The following is a 19,785-nucleotide window of genomic DNA, read 5'->3' on the forward strand; positions in this document are numbered from 1 at the left end:
TGTATTTTTTTGGCACAGCATTTCATTCACCTGTTTCCCAGCACGGGAAGATCATTCTGCTATGTTCTGTAATTTTTATGACAGCGTGTAATACCATACCTGCAGAAAACCTTGTTGTCCTATTAGTCAAGGTTTTCTACCTCTGGTCAGGTGTAATTTCTACTGATTCTACAGTCCTCTGGACTGTTACTTCTACTGATTATTTTATTTTTTTAAATTTTATTTTTAATCAAACAGTTTAAAGAAGGGTTAGAAACACATCCTTTTTTTTGTAGGTACTGAAGGCCTACATTCAAAGTTTTTAAAGAGCTTTTTGGGATGCCTTCAAACAATTCCAATGAAGTAAAAGAGTGTGTTTTCACATGTCTGCTCAAGAATAGCTCAAGACTGGCAGTTTACAGTCTTTCAGTGATCTGGAACATCATATATCTCTGACTTCCTTAAGCTGTCCTTAGTGACAAAAAGGTGGGTTTGCTATAAGAGTTCATACAATAAGTGTTAAGGGCACTGACAACAAGGAAATTATTATCTTTGCTTTGAGGAAATATGGCATTTTTTGCAGCTGTGGTTGCAAGCAAGTGTTTAGTAAGTGGGAGGCATTAAAGAGCAAGTCCTTTTATCCATCAAATTGCCCTAATAATTAAACTGTCATCCAGGGATGTCAGGCTTTAATAGAAAAAAATGTTGGAATCGAACAGTGGTAAAAAAAATTGTGACTATTCCTCCAGTTAAGCCTATAATTTTTTTTATCTTAATCATTATGTTTGCATAAGGCATTGCTCAGAACACATGTTTTGAAGTGGTTTTTTTTTAATACTTTTTCTATGTTTTAAAATAACAAGAAGTTATTTAACCACTGCCTATTGTTCCTGTGACTCTGGGAAACAATTATTTTAATAATCATTGGTAAATCTTTTGCTGCAGTTTATTTCTAAAATGAGCTCCAAGGGGAGTTTGTAGAATCTCCAGACACCTTTTCCTCGAGGACATAAATTCACCTGATTGTCTGCTTCTTCTGAACTCTCCCCTGGGCTCATTCTCCTGACTGTCAGGTCATTGAAAGTCTCTATTAGAGTTAGAAGTCCCTTTGCCACAGGATATAGATGGCTGTTTCCTTTACTTTTGTTCTAAATGTTGGATTTTCAAGGGTCTTTTTTCATGCTTTCTGCTTCCCAGTTTGTGATTCAGGTAGCAACATACTTGTCTGGGGTGAAATGAGTGGCATTGGACTAAGGCCACAGAGCCTGATTATACGATCATGAAAAACATTAATAGTGAAGTGAGGTGCTTTTCTCTTAATCGGAATCATCCTCCAAAAAGATAGAGCCCTTCTCCCTCTCCAGCTTTTGCTTTCAGGGTCTGTCATAATAAACATTACCTACGTAACTACGAACTTTGATACAAGCAGTTTTCCTCTAGGAAAGAGACAATCCCCCCTGAGGCATTATTCTCTGATCAGTAGGGCCGCTGGACTGAGAGGATCCACCTGCATCATCATGTCCAAGCAAAGGCTTTTTAATTCAGAAGACTCAATTGTGTTTCTGATTCAGCTGATACCACTGGGCACAGAGGGGTGGCTGATATTCATGAATTCACATCTAAAAAAAAAGAGACCAAAATGTCAAAATTATCATTTACCCTTGTAATAGTAATGAAGAAGATAATAACAATGTCCACATCTACATTTTGACCCACATTTGTCTACGTATGGAATAATAAAAGAATACAGCACACACCATACTGTGCAAATAGCTGCAAAATGCTGATTTCTTTATGTTATCACTGTCTTTAATGGCTCCCTGTGGTATACGAAAATGTGACTGTCATCGCCTTTGTCCTCTTCTAACTAGGACCAGACAGAGAGAAGTGCAAGGTTTCAGTATCCCATTACCAATTTCCTGAGCAACAGAATGCCAAGTTCTAATTTGTGTTCTAATTTTAACTACAGTATAGATTTTTAAATAAGCCTCAAGCTTCCTATTAACATGATCTGTCTGCTCCTTTGGTGCTCTCTCATCCCATTCTGATCGACCCACAAATGGGCTCCCTGTATTATTCATTGTACACTAAATTAAACTTTGAGTGTTAAAGGCTTTCAAGTGTAGTGTTCCTTCCGTAGAACTCATTACCTGTGTCAATACACAAAGCAGAAGCACTTAATAGATTTAAACCATCTAGTATCTGCCCTTTTTTTAAGCTGTTATTAAGACTCAGGAGCATTTCTTATTCTGGTAATATTACTTATTGTCCTGATATTAATTTCATTAGTCAGTGCGTGTGCGCTATGGAGTTCCAAAGTGTCTTTGCATCACATGAACTTTAATTAATCTTGAGTTGTTCTAAAAAGGGTTAGGTAAGTGAAAATTATTATGTCTGATTGTGCCTTTGTACATCTTCAGAAACTGGGAAATCTGTTTTCATCACCTGTGGGAAAGCAGGAATAGTAGCACAGGAAAAATTCCACCTACAGCCCCGAAAAATACGCAAAAATGAAATACAGGATTAGATGGAATACTGGTGGGTTTTGTTATGGTGCTTGAATTTAGATTTTGTTGGGAAACATTTGAATAAGTGTATAGTTTCCTAGATGCATTCCCCTCCCTACTGACCAAGGCTTCTTACAGAAGATGTCACCCACATATATGTGACCCCTTTCTCACTCTGACAAGAAGAATCAAAGCGATAACTTCACTCTGTGTTCACTAATCACTCAGGCAACACTTCACAAAATTTCTGGACAGGTTGTTTTTCTCAAAGCTGCTCTTCCAGGCCTGTGCAGGGCTATGTTTGTAGCAATAGGTAACATTTTATTTGCAACCCCTTAATGCCCAAAATAGGTCTCCCTGCTCACAAGCAACCCTGTAGTATCCCTTTGCTCTACCCATGCTACCAGTTATGGGCCATAATTGCTGAAACAAAACCTTTTAAAAGCTGGATGATTTTAAAGATATAGTTTACAGTGATTTGGGCTCAGCCTACTCCACTCCTTCCCTTGTCCAAAGATCCAGTTTCCAGTAAAACCTCACAAATCATTTTAGTAGCTCAACAGGAGCTATGGGGTTGAAAACTGCCGTGGGGAAAGAAAAGGCCAGCAGGGCTTAAAAGGGGGCTGGAAAGATGTGAAGTTATTTCTTCTTGGAAAAAAACATTAATGGAACAACACCCTCAGACACAGCTCTGTGGGTAAGATGAGAGTTATGGGCATTTGAGGGTTTGTTTCATTTTCAAAGAAAGATGAAATCCAAAAGTGGAGCTTGCACAGCAAATGAATACCACCAGCTGTCTCAGAACTTCAGTCTGCTATTTGATCGAAAAATAAGTCCTCCTGGTTTTTCTGCCAAGCCATCTCACTTCTGCTAGTTCATGAATAAACTCCTACTATACAAATAATGCCCAACCAATGTCTTGTTTAATGTCTTGTTGACCTTGATGTAAATGCCAAAGAACCAGGCAGAAACAGAGCTACTTCCTGTCATAAGGGACAAGTGCATAGGAAGAGTAGAGCCGCTGTTCAGACTCAAAGTACGAATGAGCAGGAGAAGTTAAAAGTTTTGTTCATATCATCTCCAAATGTGCATTTCTTTTTTTGTTAAAGGGTGACAGAACCACTGAAAAAAAGGTGCACAAAGAGTATGTGTGTCTTGTGGCAGAAGGACTCAAATCTTCAGGGTCACAGCATCTTGTGTCTCATCGGTGGCTGCGGTCAGACACTTTCATTGTGAATATGGGTTTTTTTCTGGAAAGGCATGTTCAAGCTCATTTTTTGCAAAGGCAGAAATTGTAAAGGAGACTGACACATCAGGGTTTGCCTCCTCCAGAAGGTTCAAATCAGTCTTTCCAAGATGTTAGCTCCCATCAGACATTTAAATAGTTAAAGTGAAGATCAGCTTCCTTTCATTTTTGGTTTTTTTTTTTTTTTTTTTTTTTTTTTTTTTTGGATAACATACAAAATAGGGGGAGAAAAAACATTAGAGATTTAATGACTACATTATTTGGGATTTGGGAGTCAGACTCCAGGAGTTCAAACAAATGACCTGACAGAGGAGGTGAGTGTAATGCATTCTGTTGCACTGGCTAATGTATTCTGATCTTTTCGTCTCCAGGGTAGAGAATGTTAACCTTCCTCCTTCCCCCAAAACCAAGAAACCCCCCCAAACAAATCCCCAAATAATCCTGGTAAGGGGAAGAGGTGATTTCAACTCTGTTGCTGTTGAGCAGCTCCTCCCTACTTGTCCCCATCTTCACTCCTATATCAAGGTGAAAACAAGAAATCAGTAAGCCAGGAGTAGTGCCAGTGTGGAACATCTTCCAGGCTGCCTTTGTCTGCTTCTAATAATGAAAGTCTATTTATAGCTCAGTGCAGAGCAGGAAGAATGTGCTGTGGGTGACAACGTGATGTGGATTTCACAGGCCATCAGTTTGGATTTCAAGTGTACAGACTTCTCTTGGACTAATTGAGAAGTCAGACACTGTTTTGGGATGTTGCAGGCAATGCAAAATAGGGCACTTGGAGCTTGTTTAGCAAGTATTTCAGGTCAGGTTGGCTAAGGCAACATCAGGGCACTCTGAGATCTGTCACGCTTTACACAGTGGCCTGAGAAAACCCAGCTTGTGAAGGGAGGTTTTGCATGCTGAGCATCAAGGTGCTTCTGGGCTTGGTAGCTGTCATAGCCCATCACTTCATGGTAATAAATAGCAGAAGTCCCAGATCAAACTGCAGCCTGTCTGTGGGAGTGGGCACAGGACAGCGAAGGTGTAGTTACTACACCCATACAGGAAAGCCTCCCAGCTGTCTCTCTTCCTCCTGCTCCTCCTGGGCTGGTCATTTGGGTCATCTCTACAGCTGTTTCTGGGGTACCACAGTAAGAGAGTGCTAAACTCTATGCAACAACAAAAGAGAAAAAGGAAGCTATATTCTGTTGTGGCCCAGCTCCATCATTCCCCCCTTGCTGTACTGGCACATCTCAAGAATGGGATCAGGAGAAAGATGGGGCCATATCTGGGGAAAGATGAGGTTCTCCACAGGGAAAACATCTCAAGCTGGTAGGCAGCAGATATACACTAGTTGCACTGTCTTGACTAACAACTATGTCTTCAGAAGATGAGCATTTTAGGTCAACAAAAATTGCAGACAGAAATAAAGACATAAAGGTTGAGCTGATTTGCTGGCGGAGTGAGAAACAGAATGTGAGTCTTTGCCATCCCAGTGTGTCTGTCACATTGATCCATTCATGAGTGGATCCTTCCACCACCTTGTGAGATCAGAAATATCCTTTCTTTGGAGGGGTAGAAGAAATTATCCCAGACTGATCCATGGGGCCTTTGCCCTTCCCATTGTTCTGAATCATTTTTTTAAGATAAAATCTGCATTTAGATATGTGTGACTTCGCAGAGTTCAATGACAATGTCACGCTCTTACTTCCTACATGGAAGAAACATACAGAAGGAAAATCAGGTTCTATGCATTTATATCTAAAACATTATATGTGCACATCCTATTTCTCATGCCACTTAACTAAGTTTTCAAATTTTCATCATAGAATCAGAGAATAGTTAGGGTTGGAAGGCACCTTAAAGATGATCTAGTTCCAACCCCCCTGCCATGGGCAGGGGCATACCACTAGATCAGGCTGCCCAAGGCCCCACCCAATGTGGCCTTGAACACCTCCAGGGGTGGGGCATCCACAACATCCCTTGGCAACCTGTTCCAGTGTCTTACCACTCTCATGGTGAAGAAATTCTTCAGAAATCCAGATAGATCACATCCGTTGGTTTACCCATGTCCACTGCTGCGGTTACCCCATCATAGAAAGCCACTAAGTTGGTTATGCAGGATTTCCCCCTGGTGAAGCTGTACTGGCTGCCATTAATCACCTCACTGCTCTCCATGTGCTTTAGCATAGCTTCTAGGAGGATCTGTTTCATGACTTTCCCAGGCACAGAGGTGAGGTTGACAGGTCGGTAGTTCTCAGGGTCTTCTTTTCTACCCTTTTTAAAAATGGGCACAACGTTACCCTTCTTCCAATCACCAGGGACTTCTCCTGACTGCCATGACTTTTCAAATATCATGGACAGTGGATCATAATTTTCCCTAATTCTTTTATATTCCATCTGAGTGTTTGATATGAGGTTGCTCTGAAGTTCAAATTAGAGGTTTGGATTTTATTAAGTAAATAATTTAATAGAGGGATATAGCAGCATGGTAGATGCCAGAGACAGAGGCTGACACAAAGAAGGAAATCCATGGGCAGTTATACCCTTACAGACTGTTTACCCACTCCTTACCTGGTGGTTCAGTCCAGTAGTAACATTTGGATCTGGAGTCGTCTTGCTCCTCTCTGGATTCCTTCGTTGTCTTTCAGTTTGTTGCTTAGGTGCAGCTGTTGCTGATGGTCTGTATCCTTGAAATCTCTGTATTTTCTGTTCTTTTGTTGACTCTGGAGGCCACGTTTTGGCTTAAGTAGCCTGTACATGTTGAGAAAGATTTAAGTGGAAAATCACAGCTTGTGGCCTAGTATTTCAGAAAGTCTGGCTACTCATGCTAAGAAAGCTTAAGCAAAGCTAAGCAAACAGCATACTAAGTCACACAATATTATAGCTCTAAGTGATTTGTTCTATTTAAGGCGTTACTTATTTAAACTAAACAACTAATCCCTTCTAAAGAGGACAGTCATTTGTGATGCAGTCCAGTGCCATCTAAGGAGGCTTCAAATGGGGCTCACCAGTGATCTGTGATTGGTAAGAGATCTCATTGCTTCGGGGAGGGCCCTTGAGAGGTGTCCCAGTGCAAGGGGAAATCAATACCATGCAGACACACTGCTCAGCAGGGAGAGTTCAAAGAAGGCTCACTTAAGGTGTTGAATTTATGGGATAAAATTAGTTGGCTGGTATTTAAAGTGCATACAAAGTGAGAGGTATGCATGAGGCTCCTTGTACCCACAACTTTCCAGTGTTCACTGTGTCTATCTGCTCCATTTGAGTTTCCTAGAGGAGTTCTTAGCCCGGCTGCTGCTGAGGCATTTCCCTCCTCTGGACCCTGAGCTAAACTGCTGCTGATTTGGTTAAGGGAGTGGATCTGGTAAATCAGTCATGATGACATAGGGATCACTGTGAATGATGCCCCAGAAGTGGGCCTGAGCTGTTGTGGTCATTGACATGGTCATGTTACTGGGTCTTATTGCATCTGCAGCTTCATTGTTGTACTGGTGTCAAAAGATGATTGTTCGTACTCAGTTTGGTGTAAATGGGGTCAAACTAACAGGGAGAGGAAATACTCAGATCGGATACTCAGCAGTACTGAAAAGCTCTCAAATTGCTGGGAGCAAGATGCTGTCTGTCTGTGGTGCTGAGACCTGGGTGCTTCTGTTTCTGCTTTCTCTTGCTGAAAGTCATGTCCTTCAGAATTAATCCCATCCACTTGCCTCTTTCTGGACATGTTTTTAGTGAAGTGTTGTCAGACAAGCATCTTAATGAAGCACTCCTACCCGATACCTAACATTTTCCCATTGCCATTTCAGCTGATAACCTTTGACCTTAAAGATGAAAACCCCACGGTAAAAGCTCCAGCTCCTCACCATAAGGAACTGAGGAATTGAGTCCATGCTAGGGTCAATTTTGTCCAAACACTTCATTTCCACACAGAAAGCACTAAGAGTCATAAGTGGAGGTGCAGATGCCTGTAGCTAGGCATTTCATACCACTGAACTCTGGTGGCTCCAAGATGTAGGGTCAACTCATTGAATACAGGGCAATTTTAATTTTAAGCAATCAAGTTTCAGAGTTTTAGTTTTTGGTTTTCTATTTTTTTCCCTCTTGTAAAATGAGTCTGATGTTATTTCAGGCAGAGCTTATGTTGTCTTAGACTACATTAAACAGACTACATTACATTCTGTATTTTGACCCTATTTTCTAACTAGAAGGATCATGGCGAGGCTCAGTAGTTTCATATAAGAAGCACCTGTCTAAAACACTGCAAGTATTAGATGGTTATTTAGGAATCACGTCCAAAATGTTTTACCTTTCCCTAACTCTTTAAACACAAGGTAGCACTTGCTCAGTAAACTATTCATGATTCCAGCAATGTCTGCTCTTCAATTCATGATCAGTTCTTGAGGAATTTCAGGTCACAAAAGTGACCTGAGAGATGGAATATCTCTCCTATGAAGCAAAGCTAAGAGAGTTGTGGTTGTTCAGCCTGTGGTACCAGGGAGATTTTATTGTGGCCTTTCAGTACTTTAAGGGGTCTTTTAAGAACGATGGGGACAAATATTTCAGAAGGGCCTGTTGTGATAGGACAAGAGGCAATGGTTTTTAACTAAACGAGGTTAGATTCATACTAGAGATAAAGAATTTATTTTTTTTTACAGTGAGAGAGGTGAAACACTGGAACAGCTTTCCCAGAGAGGTGGTAGATGGTAGTAGTAGGTTTCATCCCTTGAAACCTTCAAGGTCAGGTTGGGTGGCATTCTTAGCAATCTGATTTAGTTGCAGCTTTCCTTGTTCATTGCAGGTGAGTTGGAGTAGGAGACCTCTAAAGGACCCTTCCAACCCAAACTATTTTATGATTCTATGTTCAGTTTTCACTTGAATCCAGTATTTCCTGCAAATTAATTCAGGGTTGGATTAAAGATGGTATGTTTTGCTATCTCTTAATTACGACGTAGTGGTGACTGGCATCCCAAACTCTTTCCCGAACCACAGGTAGGTCATCAGCACCCAATTCCCCTGCTTTCAGGCCTATGATGTGATTGCTTTGCTATGTCTTTGCGTTCTGATGGAATTATATCTTCTGAATTGGAGTAAAGTCAGGCATTTTGAGGCACTCTGCACTAGCAAGTTGACACTGCAAGGTAAGGCAACAAGAAAAGGAAACAGTAAATTAGGTCTGGTCAACTTTATTTTAAAACTACCAGGAGATTTTGAACATAGCACTCAGATGATACAAACTCTAGCATCTCCTGAGTTTTAATGTAGCTGGATTAGAGTCCCTATTGCCCTTTTCAGCTTTCAGCTCATTCCCTCCTCTGTGTTTTCAGTTACATTGACAGCTTTTCCATTGACATAACTGTAATTCAATTTACTTGACAGAATCCCAATATCTGATAATAAAAAAAACTTCCCGGCTCTCAGAAAAGTAAGCAAATTGTGGCTGAGCCTCTCGACATTCCCAACTCTCTCCTACTGCTCAAATACACCCACACAGAATATTTTTTCAGCCTTAGGAGGAACAGCACTACAGCCAGAAGTTACTAGTTTCATGAGTTTGTAAGGTCAGTTATCTGATAAAGTCTCCTCATCTCAGATAGTTTTTGAACATAAAACCCTAAGGTGCATCCAGTAAGGAAAAATGTGCTGGGTTATTCTGCATCTTTGCTGTCAGTGGCTTGCAATGAATACTTGAAGAAAGGGAAAAAGGATAGCTAATTTAGTCAGCAAGGCTAAAAATATACTCTCAGAAAATGTAAGAAACTAATTCCTGAACTGTTACCTGTTCTGATAAGCAGTCTGAGTCCAACATGTTGTCACTTGCAAAAGCAGTTTGCTTCTTCCCTGTGCTGAGTAGCCCTTGGGTTCTTCTTTGGCACTGTGTAAAATGCAATCAGATCATCTGGTGATAGTTCTTTTCTAGAATAGTTTCTTTTCTATTGAAAAATGAAACAGTCTCCTGCTAGGAGGAAAGTACAGTAACTTCAGATTTACTAGTTCAATCAGTTGAGTTTCAGGCTTGTAAAATCTTTAGCTATCAAGAATAAGGTGAACATCTATATAGATTCACTCTGTACTTTGCTCTCAATCAATGGCATTTTTTTCCCCCAGGTTCCTAATATTCCTAATAAATATTCCTAATAAAGGTTGTACCAGATCTGTTCACTCAACTTGTGCAAGGGCTGGATGAGTTTGCACTCTTTATCTTGCATAAGACTCCATGCTTTAGCACTACTTGACTGTATACATCCTCAGGTAGAGCTTCTGGTAGAAGAGGGTTATTTAAGAATGGGAAGGATGCTGTGATCATCCTTAAGCCCTTGACATTAAAAGTCGAATTTTACCTATGCCAGATAAATCACTTGCATTGACTCCATTCTTCTCTAGTAGCAACTGTTACTTGCTCAAAGTAACTTGATCTTGTTCTGAGATTGCTTTTTCTTCATAACCCTCTGCAGCTGATTTCCCAGAAAACAACTGTTACAGTGCAGCTCAGTGATAATCAGCCCTGACTTCTTTGTCGAAGCCTTGAACCTCCACCCTGTTACACTTCCTTACATAGCAAAAAGTGCATTAGAGCACTTTGAGTCCCTTCTTTCGAGGGATGCATCCAGAGAGTCTTCAGGGACTTACAGTACCATCTGCATGTTTTACATATAGATATCGACACATAAAGTTGATTCTCTTTCACACAGTAATTTTAATTAACAGGCTGTCACTGGGAGAATTGGTAAGATAATGTGGTCTATAGAATCATCAATAAACTGGTTAGAGCCATAAAACTGATACGGGACTGGGCAATGTGATGTCCAGAAATCAAGTGTAGAGCCACGCTGTTGCAGCAACACAGTGCAGTATCGAACACAGAGATGATAAAGGTCTTTGGACTGTATTAGTATGGCACTATACTAACATGGTCTGCACACTAGGTGCAGAGGCTTCCAACATGGGTCCATTGCTTACATTTCTGGAGTTATTGTCAGCCCTTCTAGCTCAGACACTGTGTGGCACCCTAGAGTTCCTCCTGTGAGAAACAACTGCTATGGGCGCCATAAGACTACTGTCCATGGTCAGCTCTCTGGGGAGCAACTGTCTGCAGGACAACTGCCTGCAAGGAGACATTAGAGTCAGGGTTAGGTTAAAGTTGTCCCCACGTAGAGTTATCTCCGTGGAGAACCGCCCCTGCTGAGTATTGTGCTATGGAGAGTTGGCCAAGGACAGTTGGCTGTGGAGATTTGGTTGCAGTGTTGCTCTAGACCCCCCAGCAGAAACCACTGGCACAAGAACTGGTGCAAACAGAGGTGGAGGCAGGCAGGATTTTGGTTTTGCCAATTTACTTCTTTCTCTGTGAGTCTTGGAGAATGTACAATGTCTTTCTCTACAAGGCACAGATGGCCTGAGTGCTCCCTATTAAGAGTTTCTCTTCTTATAGGTAAACTCCTACTCCTAGGAAGTGTGTCATGAGGAAGGCAGAGGAAACAAGAAGAAAGTAATGGCTTCTAATGATGCTTTTGGTATCTGAAAGCTGTGGGTGCCACAGTTGTGTGGAAATTGTGCTTTGATGTAGCTGGTACAGGGAAGCTGTGTTGGCTCAACTTCATCAAGGATAAAACATCTTTGATCCACTCAGGGTCTTGCTTTTTACCTTATTTTCTAAATCCACCACTGCTGAGGGGAGGGAGGTGAGTGGGAGCCTGAGAGAGCTGGCAGTGAGTAACAACATATCCAAGCTTTGACAGACTCTGGTGGCATAACTTAATTAACTAATGGCCTATATAGAGCTGTAATGGGATCCAAAACCAGAAAGCTTTTAAGCAAAACTTGAAGCCAACAGCATCAATAACAGTCAGCTAAGGGCACTTATTCCCTCTGTTTTTTCCTGTAAGACTGGTGACACAGCCCCTCACCTACTCTCTGTCCCTAAAGGCATTTCTCCATCTAGTGTCCCTGTGCATCTATTACAGCCAATATCCCACTTTTGCTCCCATATGTCTCGGAAGCTTCCTCATAAACCCACAGAAGATTTGAGCAGAGAGAAAAAAGATGGATTCTGGAAGGATGTTCCATGGAGCTGGCTTGGGCTGCAGCCATCTCTATGAGTGTCTCTGGTCACTGGCTGTTTCTCTGACATTTAGGGGTAATTTGATTTGTCCTGCCATCTTGAAGCATGTGTAAACTTTGTGCTTCCACTTCTTCAATGGTGCTCACTCCATTGAAACTTTTGCTCTCTCAAGTCTATTTGTAGTTGCTTCATCAAGTTGATATTGAAGACAGGGCTTCAGGCTGCTGGGACACCCCTTGCCTGCATGCATCTATCTTTGGGGGGGATTTAGTATATAGGAACTGCCTACTACTCACTAGCATAACCCGCAAACTTCCAGTAGCATTATCCCAGCCTGTTGCATACGTGTGTGTGTATATTCACATTGCTGTGAAGTATAATGTGGTTCTTTTAGGCAATAATATGTCTAAACTAGATAGACTAGCAAAATCTGTCACCTTCACTACTTGCCTTCTCAGCTGAGCTTTTAATGTGAGTAATTAAACCACAGTCTTTATTTGCACTTCTGCTATTAATTTATTGGGTGAAGATGTTGTCTCTCTTCCAAGCAAAGTATGTCTGAGGCCCTTAAACATTCTCATTATTGTGACACACTGCTCTGTTCCAGCAAGGCAGGTAGATGGTCATGCTATTCTTCCTCTTCTCCCTAATTTCCTCTTGCATGCATACCTCTTTTTTAAAGGTGAAAGTTACAGGCTTCTTGTCATGTTTCCCTGTCACCATCAGATTTTTATGTGAGGCCAAATGCAGTTTGTTCTGAAGCCTTGTGGGAACTTGCTGGGCATCAGCAACAGCAGTGGCAGAAAGTAAGCATGGACAGATGGCTCCAGGCCAAACCTCCTGCCTTTCAGTGGCTGGCAATTCCTTTGATATCTCCAGTGTTTCAGGGAGAACGGGAGGAGCACTGCCAGCTCCTACGTGTAGTGTTGCTGGTTGCAGCCTGCCAGGGACAACATATGGTCCACAGTACCTACAGAGAGAGTGGGACAGGAGATTGCTGCAGGTCCCCCACTGTGATTCAGGACATGCCTTATTCTGCTGTCTGGCAGCAGCTGAAATGCCATACAGCAAAGTATCTTGGAGCGTACCTAAGAGGGCATCCCATAGTCAGCCAGAAAAGCATTGAAGACACCAGGGGATCAAACGTACTGAGGCTCTGCTCTGTCCTACTTAACACCATTCCACCAAAGGCTTTTCAGAACCGGGCTGTGCATATTTCTAATGAAAATCTGACACTTGAGGATTAGGTATTTGTTCTATCTGTAGCTGCGAAGAGGAAAACAGTGATAGAGCATGGACAGGGCAGTGCCATTTTCCTGCAGAATTATCTAAACTAACAGTTCGCATTCTACTTCGGGATAAGTAAGGCCCTTGGGTGTCTGTCAGCTTTATCCATACAATTAGGAGAAAAAACTCTCTGTGCACTTCCAATGCAAGGGAACTGTTATTAATCCAAGGGTCCACAATGCACGCTTCCTAGCAACACAGAAATGCTTTAGAGCTCCAGGAGGAGATCTTTACCCCGGGAAATGTAAAGATAGTCTCAGTTATATTACAGGACTGCCATTTAAGATGTAGGGAGATTTGGTCTTGTGGCTTTAATGAAATTGATATTCTAGGGTCTGTTAATGAGAACAGAGAGTCCTGGCTCTTGTCTAGATCTTGGATGGACCCACTCACATGAATTAACAGATGTTCTCAGAGGTTAAACTTCTGTCCATTTGGGTGAGGGCAAGAAAGGAAGACTTTGTTCTTGTGTGAAAATGATCTGACTGTACTCTTCATACAGGAAAAGGAAACCTGCCAACTTTAGAGAATTTTGATTCCAGGTATGAAATCACTGATCACAAGACAGCAATGGCTGTAACAGAAGGGATAGATATTGCTGCAAGGGAGCAGACTCAAAGAACATCTCTGCTGAGGCTTGTTCATATTGCACATAACTTATCAACAGCAAGGGCAGAAATGCTTCATATTATGGGTAAGACTTCATGCCAATCAAATCAACCTGAAAGAGGCCTACAGGAATGCTGGAGAGAGACTATTTGTAAAGGTTTGTGGTGACAGGATGAGGGGGAATGGGTATAAACTGGAGAGGGACAGATTTAGACTGGACATTAGGAAGAATTTCTTCACCGTGAGAATGGTGAGACACTGGAACAGGTTGCCCTGGGAAGTTGTGGATGCTCCATCCTGCAGGGGTTCAAGACCAGGTTGGATGGGGCCTTGGGCAGCCTGATCTAGTGGGATGTCCCTGCCCATGGCAGGGGGGGTGGAACTAGACGATCTTTAACGTGCCTTCCAACCCTAACTATTATATGATTCAATGAAAATTATGTTTTTATGCAAATGCCTGAAATAGCTTTTAATTAAGTAACATCAAGGAGCAGTGCAAGACGTCTCAGAGTCCCAGGGGGATTGTGTTCTTTCTGACTATGCTGTAATTAGTACTTAAGTTATCTGGTTAATATCAGTCTCCTGTAGTACTCACCACTTTTGTGTGGACTGGGTGTCTCCATCAGAAAGAAGTGGCAAAACATCCTGTCACTCACTTCTCAAAAACCCACTGGGAAGAGGGTAAAATACTTATGACATCTCTGGCCAGGAGAAGCAGTGGTGTTAATGTGATGGCCTCAGTCCTGTAGCCCTGAGCCTGCTTCATTATGTGAAATGACTCTTTACAAAATAGTTAATGCTCTTGATTTCCTTCCCAGTTTTTGTTTAACTTAGACAGGGCATAATGTCTTTATGTATTTGAGATGCAATATCTGGCACAATGTGGTCCAGATCTCAGGTGAGTAAAGACAGTGTTTCATAGTGAGGGAAAATAATGGAAGATTGGCAAGGAGGATTATAAATATGCTAGAGTGTCTTGCAGCTAGGGTGTAGAGAAACACATATATCATACTAATTGTTGTTTAGTCTTGTGTGTTGGACAAGTAGAACATCTGTGTTTAGATAACATAAGCCTGTGATAGACTTACAGTCATCCTATCAAACATGCTCGAGATTCCTGGCCTGCTGTGGGCAGGTCAAAGAAACGTGGTAAAACACAACTGTGTGAATTCTTGAAATACAGGTGAAAAGAGCAGGTTGGGTGATCCTCCAGCATGGACTGAGCTCCGTGGGGCCTGTATCCCTGCTTGTGTACCTCTGCCCAGGTGCTGCTTCAGGGGTGCCCCAGTTGGGGAGGTAACAAATATAAATTTATTCTTTGCATTTCATCTGTGATTTTGTGGTTGTGCCTGTGTCCTGCCTGTGCTGGCCCACACAAGCACAAGAGTTGATGACAGTAATTGTCTGGATCAGAGAGATGGAGACCCTTTGTGATAGTCAATAAAACTTCCACATGCCCTCTGGTTGTCATTATGCATGCAGTTTGAAAGCAGCAAGGAATTTAGCAATTCTAGGAAACCTGGAAATAATTTACAAAGGGTTTGTTCACAGCTAATCACAATTTCCGAATGAAAGGTGAAATGCTAATTATTTCCCCCTAATTACACTAAAATCTTCAGAGGATTCAAATATTGGCATGACCTATAGTTTACAGAGACCCAGATGACACCCACATACCACCTAATTAGCAATGACTTTCCAAAGAAGGCAATTCTTTGAAGCATTACATTCTCCACATGCTTTTTCATATTAACACTGTGAAAATAATCCTCCCTACTTGCTACAATAGGGGATGAGTCAGATTCATCATTACAGAGCACCCAAAACCTTCCCCAACTAGAATAATCTTTGTAAGACTTGCTAATAAGTGAAAGCAGAGGGAGCCTGCTCTGATCTCCCTGTAAATGGGAGTTAAGTTGTGTAGGGAGGAGAGAACACAATTAAAATTAATAATTTGCATTAGACACACATTTTAATGAATACACACTAACTGTCTGGGAATAATTATCTGGTTGTATTAGTAACCAGGTCATGCTTTTGTCCATAGCCCTGCAGCCACAAGATATAACTTGCCTTGTTTCCAAAACGCAGCAATGGTTCGGAGATGTGCAAGTTGAGCAACCAGCTGCTGGGGAAATCAAGGCTGGCAATTAACCATTAGTGTAATTCTTCTGTACATCCCTCAGCTCAACTGTTATTTTTTTCTGTCCTATTAGGAGGCAAGAAACATGGAACTTTGCAGACACAGAAGCCACGCTTTAGGCTGGTTATCTTGTGAAGCAGTATCTTCCTTTCTTGTCTGAAGCCCATAGAAAGGAAGTTGGAGTTTCACTTTGTGTTCTTGCTTGATTCATCAGCTCTACAAGCTGTTCCATTTTATCTAGGATTTAGTCAGTGCAGCAATGTGAATAAATCATTCTCATGAATGCACTGAAATACAGATAGACACTCCTACAGATACCTAGGAAGCAGGGGGTAAACAATAGGCAAAGCTGGAAGTCAAGCTGTACAAAAACGTGTATGTCCACTAAAAGAATCTTATGTAAAGAAGATTGACTTTTCCTGCAGGCTGATTCTCGTGGTTGCAGGTACCAGTAAGGAAAAATCCAGGTGTGTCAAATATTGCCTAGGAAACCTAGCAGGACAGTGGAAAACTATGAGTAAAATAAAGCTGATGTAGAAATATTTCATCCTTACCTCCAAGATCTGCTTCCCCATATTTAGTTAACACAGATAACAGCCATAAAGAGAAGGCACTTTACTTACACAGGTTTTGGATTTGTAAATCCACAGTCTGTACTTCGACAAAGAGAACATTTCGTTTTTCCTCCACTTGCCTAATACTAGTGGCAGTTTGGGACATGATGCAGCAGTCAGTGCAATTAGGACCTTCTGTGTAAACATTTCCCTTTTGCAGATGTCCTTAGTGGGGTGAGGTAAAACACTCATAGGAATGAGGACTTTCAGCTGTTTCTGAAAGTTTTTTGTCCTTTATCCTGGTATAGATTATATTCATAGAATCATAGAATCAATAGTTTGGGTTGAAAGGGACCTTAAAGATCATCTGACATAGGCAGGGACACCTCCCACTAGATCAGGTTAACTTAGAAGAGACCACCTTGGCGAAAAACCCACGGTAGGTGAATGGGAACATAAAAGGGATGTTGTGGCTTCAGTGTGGAAGCCATGCTTACTTTCTCACACAAGTAAAAATTATATGTAGAACTCATTCCAGGCTGAAAAGGAGGGAAAAAAAAGGAGTTAATTCTCCTGGCAAGTTTTTTTTTATTATGAAAGTGCCAAACATTGGGATCTTAAATCTATGTCACATAAATATTTAAAGAAATCTGCATTATTGTACTGGTTTTGGCAGATAGAGTTAAATTTCTTTGTAGTAGCTTAAATATGGCTGTATTTTGGATTTGTGATAACAAATGCATTGCTGATAATACACTAATATTGTTGAGCAGTGCTTACATAGCTTTAAGACTTCTCTTACTTCTCATGCTGCCCCACCAGCAAGTAGGCTTGGGGTGCACAAGAACTTGGGAGGGGACACAGCTGGGGCAGCTAACCCAAAATGGACCATGGAATATCCAATATCATATGACATCATGCTCAGCAGCAAAACAGGGAAGGGAGTGAAGGTTACCCTTGTTTAGCAAATGGGCTGGGCATCAGTTGACGCTGAGCAATTGATTTTGTTTTCATCATCTGTTTTTCTTGTTTGTAAAGGGGGTGTTGTTATTGTTTTCCCTCTTCTTTGTTTTCTCCTTCCCCCCACCTTTTCTTTATTATATCTTTATCATTCTTTATTTGTATTTGTCTGTCTTTATCTCATCCCATGAGTTTTTGCCCTTTTACCCTTCCAAATTCCACTGGGCAGGGAAGTGAGTGAGCTCTGCGTGGTATTTAGCTGCCTACTGGGATTACATCACATCAAATAGTCTAAATGTCTGACCTGTGAGAATCTTGAGCACTCCACAGCTTATCCCTCATTTAAAGTCACTGAAGACTATAATCCTTCAAGTAGTATTTCACAGAATCACAGAATGGTTGAGGTTGGAAAGGACCTTCTGAGACCTTCTAGGCTAGCCCTCTTTGCTCAAGCAGGGTCAGCTACTGCAAGCTGACCAGGGCTGTGTCTAGTTTGGTTTTAAATATCTCCAGAGACAAAGACTCCACAATCTCTCTAGGCAACCAGTTCCAGGCTTTCACTGTCATTACAGTGAAAAAATTTCTCTTATGTACTTTCTTTCTATACTGAAATGTGCATGAGCTTCTCTGAATTGATTTTAGTCAGTACTTAGATTCTTTGAGAAAATTACAGGGCAAAAAGCATGCAGATCACTAAAAAGATATTCCGGTGCTGCTGGAGAGCTGCATATTTTAGTCCTAATCTTGTAAATTGTTTCTTATGTTTCTTTGCTCTGTCAGGTGCCTGTGTCTAGATGGACACTTTTCTGTATGGAACAAGAGGACCATAGAGCAAGCCAATGAAATAAACCAATACATCCATTATTAATAAACATTAAAAAAATCATATTCTCCAGGAAAAGATAATTTGATGGAAATTGAAACTTCCACCATCAAGGATGAACAACAGCACACTGGGATTAGAGCATCCTTTACCACAAAATAGAGCAGAAGTGAAAAAAACCAAACCCTAAACTATACTTCACCTTATGTTTGAGTAGCACTTGATTATAGATTTTATTATAGATGTTACTTAACATGGAGGTACCACGCTGTTTTTAAGCCAGTAAGTGATCACTTGCTCAAGACTGGCAGAAGCTCACAGAAAGAGGCCTAAAATCTGGACTAACCGGCAGAAGTTACAGAAATCAAGCCAAAATGATCAAACCTGCAAAGCAAGAAGAAAGAATTGTCTAGCACTATGCATTAAAATGTCCTCTTAGTCCTGGAAGGACTTTGCCTGTCCTGGAGACAGTATACCTCTTCAACATTTTTAACCCAGTAGCTAAATTTTCTTCACTGGGGGAAGATTTCTGACAGCAGATTGCTCTGAACAGAACCGAGTTCAGTAGACATGTGCCTCTTACTGAAAATTTTAAAGTAGCACAGTCTACTGCAGCAAATCTCTAGGTTAGACCTGGAGCTGAAGATGATAAAGGATGCATTTTCTACCTTTTTTTCCATATTTGGCAAATGGATTACTTGATGTGTTATTAGTTTTGCTCTGTGGCTTGTACAGTCCTATTTTATTGAGTAATTTACATGACATATAGTACCACATTCACATAGATAACATTTGGAGATATTATTCATGTTCTTCGATCTCCTCTTGTATCTTTCATCAGCAGAAATACTTGCATCTGTTATATACAGCATCCACTTACTCATTTTAATTCACCTCTCCCTCTAAACAAGGGACTTAAAGAAAGGAACAATTTTATTGAATAATTAGCATCATTAATCCTTGCCTGTTGATACCTGAATTGTCATTCCATTCCATAAAATTGCTTATATAGCAGATTTCATGTAATGCATCACAAAACACTTTACAAATAATAGCTTAATGAAACACAATAGAACAACAAATCATTACCAGAGCAAAAGGACATGTCATAAAATCTTTTTGATCAATGCAAGTGATATCAAACTATTTAAAAAAAGATACAGTCTGTGCTCCTCGTACTTCTCAGCAGAAGGCAATTCTATGCATGAGACGCATAGCAAGCAAGAGATTTTGACTCATGCAGGTTTCAGGCAAACTTTTCTGCAGGCAGATTTTGCTCTGATCCGAAAAGATGTCCATAGATAAAAAGGCAGATTGTGCTTCCTTTTGGGATTTATTTTGCTAAAAATATATTATTTATTCATATCTGAATATAAAGAGGACAGGAATCTAACTCATATGAGTATTCCTAGTGAAATTCCTTATACGTGGCCTTTAGTTAATTCCGAATACTCAATTTCTAAAGTAGAGGTGGCAGTTTTGCACTTATGGGCATCCTGGTGGAGACTTAATGCAAAACAGGCTGAAAACTGTACATTCAAGGACATCCTAGCTGAATATGCAGTGACTTTAACCTTCAAAAATATTTCTGATCTGCTAAATTTCAGGGAGATATTCCTAAGTAGTGCTAGTGGAAGAAAAT

This window comes from Cuculus canorus, chromosome 2, assembly GCF_017976375.1.
Source record: "Cuculus canorus isolate bCucCan1 chromosome 2, bCucCan1.pri, whole genome shotgun sequence".
NCBI lineage: Eukaryota > Metazoa > Chordata > Aves > Cuculiformes > Cuculidae > Cuculus > Cuculus canorus.